We start from the raw sequence: 5,901 nt of genomic DNA on the forward strand, positions 1-5,901 counted from the left end.
TAAAATTATTGATAGTGAATAAAAGTTAATAAATTCGACTAATGGAATATCATGTGCCTTCATAAATGTGTCCAATCTTTTTTTAAACTACCCTAACCGAGCTGATCAGTAAGCCAAAAATATAGAGGCGCTCTTTTATAGCTCCATGCTCCTTTTCTTCGAATGACTACGGGTTAAATGAAGCAACTTCTTTGTTTTCTAGTGGTTCAATCTGGTGTTTTCTTAAAAGTAGGGGACTTCGTTATAATATATTTTATAATCTAAATTTCATGAGCGATGAAAGACCTACAGAAATTTTTTAGTGCAATACAAAATGTTATCGAAGAATAGAATTACTCCGCACGTGGTACATATTCACTCTACTGGTCATGGCGCTGTAAGATAATATAATCTGGCTAGTTAATTAGGCTTCTAAAATGTCGCTTTTTGAAAATCTAAGGTCAGTTCTTTTTATGAACGATTAAAATTATGCATTGTGGGTGCGTACCGTCTCTTAAAACAATCCAAAAGTTCCCCTTTTTGTCATCTTGGCGCGTTTGATTGTTTAGGGAACTTTCAGATTGTTTTGGTTCCCAGGCTAAAATGATTTTTTTTTACTCCAAAGTATGTCATGTTACATACCGTTGGAAAGCATTTTTCATGCTTGTTTAGAAAAACATTACAACCCATATCTGAAAATCAAGCCAATAAAAGATATTGCGGAACATTGTTTGAAAAATGATGTAATTGTTGACGTCAGCAAAAACTCCAGGACCACCCAAAGACGTTTATTTTTGTGAAATTCAATAAGGGAGCGGTCATAAAGTATCTACTAGAGGGGGGTGGAGGATATTTTGAAAAATCCAAAAAAAATTTCGCACCCCCCCTAAGCCCTCAAAAAAATTTTCGAACCCCCCCTCATAAGGCCCAATATTTTTTCGCACCCCCCCCCCCCTACTAAGAAAATTTTTACGTGAAAAAGAATTCATCCAGATGCGGTACAAAGAGTATTATTTGTTTGTAAGACAGTTTTTTATGTCAAAATAAGGTAAGGGAGATAGTAGTTTAGCCCTGTTAAGTTAAAGTATAACAGGGTTAAAACAAGAATCATCAAGTGGTTTTCTCTGAGCTTCTGTAAAATTTGGAAAAAAATACGGCTTATTTTCCCCAGTAGCGACCTGGCTTAATTTTCTGGGGGTGCAAACTATGAAATTGGCGCCCCTGGTATTTTCTGTCCTTACTTGCGCCCTCCATTATTAAGTGAAAATATTAAACTGTAAGAGCAGTATGGTTGAAAGTAACGCCCGGAATCTTTGAGTCAAGAAACTTGGAATTTGTTTTTTGTAATTTGAAATGTTAAGCTGTTTTGACATTAGCAGATGCTAAGGAGACGCAACCATGGTTTGCGCCGACGGGCGAAAATTTCAATATTTTTCACCACCATTTTAGCTAAAAGACACTTTGTTTTGAAAAATTTCTTTAAAGAAGTACTTTTTCAAACCACTCTGTTGAGCTGCGAGAGCCACTAATCTACTTCGTTCACCTAGCTCAATGTTACAAACCAAAAGGGAAAGGCGATGATGCCCAAATAATGCCATTAGGAAATGTACATATATCCAATAAGATAAATTATGAGTTGTCGGCCGTAAGGCCGAAAAATTTTTGAGATCTTCAAACGTAAAACTATGAAAATTAGACTTCCTACATTTTCTCTTGAGTTTCCCAAAAAAATTTGGAACCCCCCCCTAAGCCCTCAAAAAAATTTTGGAACCCCCCCCCCTAAACCCTCGAAAAAAATTTCGAACCCCCCCCCTAGAATCCTCCACCCCCTCCTAGTAGATACTTTATGACCGCTCCCTAATGCACCTCTCAGGTACTAGAAACTATTAGTTAGATCCCCGGGGGGGGGGGTACTTAGGCAAATGGAGGGTACGGTATGTGCCGCCCTTAAGGGTACCTTTTTTGGACTTTCAAAGTCCCGCTAAGGGTCGGAAAAATCAGAAAATCTAATTTCAGTCCCACTAAGGGTCGGAAAAATAGGAAAATTTCAACTTTTTACCCCTGAAAGATCGAAATTTGGTCAAAATTGGTCAAATTTGTCCCGCTAAGGGTCGCAAAATTCGCAAAATTTTCCTTTGTTTTCTCCTTTTTAGTCCCGGTAAGGGTCCAAAGTCCGAAAGTCGGGCGGCACCCCCCCCGTCAGCTCGCAACCCTAGTACCCCCCCGGGGTTAGATCAGATGAAAACTTATTTTACAATGACTTTTCGAGTATGGTTCGGGTGGGAAATTTTGCCTTAGAAGTGCTTATCATGGGCATGCCCGATGCAACCCATTTAGCCTCTAAAGGCTTTCGAAGGGTCATATAGAAAGCGATGTTCAATGTCAAGTAAGTCTAACTCTCAACCAAAAGCTACCAATTTAGACATTGAAAGCTCTTCTATCTAATTTGATAAAACTAGTACATAGCTTACACTAACATGCCACCGCAGCAATATAATATTTAAAGAATTCTATAATAAATTGTATAATCATAACAATGTCAATTGCAAGATTATAAGAAATGCATGGGGACAAAAAAATAGTAAGTAACTACACGTTTGGTTAAACGAAGAAATAAAAGATTTTCTTTTTTCCTGAAAATAATAACAATAACACTCCATCTAAATAAATAAAAACGATGGCCTAGTTATAATTAAGGTTTCGACGAAGACATGAAAAAATCTAATTAAAAAGAAATGACTCTTATGTTTTGCAAGCTAAAGTTTATTCCACTTAAATTGGCATTCATTTTTGCTATCATGTGGAAACCATATCAGAGTAATTAGACTACTCGAGTACCTAATAAACGTACAGTAGCGAATAAACGTACAGGGTCGAAAATGGAGGCATGCAAACCTAATTGAAGGATCTTTTTAATGAGGTTAGGGGGTAAATATTGGTAATTTGCTTTCTTTTGACGAGTAGAACAAACCTCAAAAGTCAAAGATGGATATTTATCATTAGAAACAAAAGTAGGCACTTGAAATTGAGGAAAATTTTTGTTAAAATTAATAAACGTACATGTACGTTTATTAGATACCCGGCGAGAGTATCTTCCTTGAGAGTGGTTTGTACATGGTAGCAAAACAAACTTCCAATTTACATGGAATAGATTTTAAATGTAAGACGGGTTCAAGAAACGAGCTTGTCGGAACAGGTTGACGAGATAAAGCTTTTAATGCTTTAAAGATTGAAACATAAAAAATAATCAGGAATAATTAATTGATTTGATTATTGATTGATTTAATTACTGATTGATTGATTGATTGATTCTCTACACGCTTTTTTTTAATAAGAATAGTGTACTTTGGTTGAGGGTGAGCATTATTCTTATTTTTCTATTGTTCTAAACAATAGGCCTATTGTTTTAAACCCGAAATCTCACCCTGATATTCTTATAGAAGTTATTCTTATAAAAGAAAAAGCGTGTATTGCTACTTTGCCTAATAAACAATAGTCAAGAGGATACTGCGGATAAAATTTATCAAAAAGTTCTGCGCCATCTTAAATAGGGCGAAATAGAAACCAATCCTAGCTAAGGCCCGGACTCCACTCGCCTACGCTTTGATTGTACTTCTCAAGCAAAATCTTTTATGTTGTTGGTCATAAAAAGAAAAATAAAGATATGCCATTGTGGTCCATTCAGACGTACAGTCGAGAAAAGTTGAAATGCGCCTAATTTTTTTTAAAGTGCATAGTACTTTTTCATGATGCAATCTTTTCTCCAAACTAAAAGCATATTGAATCCATTAAGATGATCGCAGCGCAGACAATGAAGAGACGTGCCTTCAGGAAGCTAGACTTTTTGAGTTTATAGCTATATACTTTCACTTTATGGTGTTTCTGTATGACTGTCTGTGTGCCTAGTCTAACCACCGTTAAATGCCTTCGGGAAGGTCCCTCCTAACTTGGAAAGCCAGAATTGGAGCTATTTCACCAAACTACTGGAGCGCAAGTTATTACGTAGGCTATCACAACTGAAAAAGTTGAATGTATGCGGCTATACAAACTTTTTTCAGGTTTTCCAAATAGATTTACCACACTGAACAAACAGTGAAAACACTCTAAGTGAGGTAAATCTATTTTGAAGACCAAAAAAAAAGTTTGTTTACATCGATTCACATTCAATTTTGGATTCATATATGCTACATTCTACTTTTTTGTACTTTGCCGGTATCTTCTTGTTTTAAAGAGTTAAGAAAGATATTCCCGAGTTACGACCATATAATGGTCTTTAAAGCTCTATAAACAATAAAGGTAGTTATTAATAAAATAACAGACAATATAAATTACAGTTTGATAAGTTTGAACAAAAATATCAACAAAATGTACATTTGAAAACTTGAGCAAATTTCTTTAAAGATTCCCGAAAAAGAATAGACCTTTTCGCCTTTGCGTCCGCCATATTGAATTGTATGCAAAAATACAGGAACGAAAATGCCGTGGTTGGATTTAGTTGGAATGTATGCAAAACATATGCAAGTTTACACAAAGATTAAAAAGACAACAAAGCATCTTATAAATAAATATTATAATCATTAGAACAATAAAAGATGGAATTTCTTAATCCAAAAGGAAATATTTACAGAACAACAAAAGCCTTTTAGGAATTTGTTCTTAAAGACATTGCATATTCTGTTTTCATACCATTAAGAAATTCCACGAAGACGGAGTACACACATCAAACTTTCAAAACACGCAAACTGAAAGCAGTAATTATGACGTCACACTTCATCAATGTTTTGATTTGATCATTTGGCGGCTCTATTCCCAGGAGAATAATTTGCCGTCAGCCGAATAAGGATTGTTTTTTACCTTCGCGGGTGATTTTTCAGTTTGAGTTTATGTCTAATGTTATGGTCTTTTGAAGTGCTTGTTCTAAGAGATGAGTGAATATAATTGTTTTTAGTTTTCAAGGGAAGCAAATTTAATCTTTCTTCTACAAGATTACACTTTAATATAATGCCAATTATGCATGTAAGTTTTTATTTAATACTTTCTTTTTGCATATGTTTTGCATACTTTCTAAGGGAATTTCACCACGGCAATTCGGCAACCATAATTTTTGCATACAATTCAATATGGCGGACGCAAAGGCGAAAAGGTCTATTGAAATCATTGCTGAAATGAACTTCTGACTAAATTACAGTATTTATTCAGTTTTAAAGACAAGAAACAAAATTAGACATACAAAACACTTTTTCCATTCAATGAATCGAATCAGCTCATCATCATCATAACCAGTCTGCCATTTTGTTTGTTTTGATTTGCAAAAGTAATATTGTAATCCTTGTTATGGTGTAATTATATACTTTTTCTATAATTTGCATTTATAACACTCGCTTCACCTTTTCAATCCTAAATCAAAACTAATGAAATGCAATATATAATAATGGTAATAGCATATAACGTAATATGAAAATGTGTATAACATTTACCGCTGTATAATTTACCGCCATATTTTTGCGGAACACTTGATTGGCCGGAACATACAATACGAACAAACGCGCGCGCGCAAAAATTCGAGATTCCTGTCCAATATCCTTGCGTGAAGCTATGAAGGCCTCCTCACTCGCTACGCTCGTTGCGGGGGCAATAAACTTTTCGGGTGGTCCTTGAATTTTTGCTGACGTTAGCAATTACGTCATTTTTCAAAAAGCCTTCCACAACAACTTTTATTGGGATGATGGGCCCGGGGGAGTCGATATAAAACGAGTGCGTCGAATGTTAAGGGCCGGACACAAAATTTTCCCGCTTCGAGTTGTACTCAGTCGTGTGCTACCGGACAATAGCATACAAACGGGCTCGACGATGATTGTTTTAAAAGCTTTTTGGTATCACCTGCCATCCGTAATCATATAATATCTTCCAGTTGAACCCTAC

At 35.6% G+C, this 5,901-nt stretch overlaps 1 protein-coding gene across 1 annotated transcript in view; it reads right to left on the reverse strand.

The window, feature by feature from the left end:
* LOC136800685 (transient receptor potential cation channel subfamily M member-like 2) overlaps positions 1 to 5,901 on the reverse strand; it is a 248,439-nt gene that overhangs the window by 230,068 nt on the left and 12,470 nt on the right. The window lies entirely within an intron of this gene.

Source organism: Clytia hemisphaerica, unplaced genomic scaffold (genome assembly GCF_902728285.1).
Source record: "Clytia hemisphaerica strain Z4C2 unplaced genomic scaffold, Clytia hemisphaerica genome assembly, whole genome shotgun sequence".
Lineage (NCBI taxonomy): Eukaryota > Metazoa > Cnidaria > Hydrozoa > Leptothecata > Clytiidae > Clytia > Clytia hemisphaerica.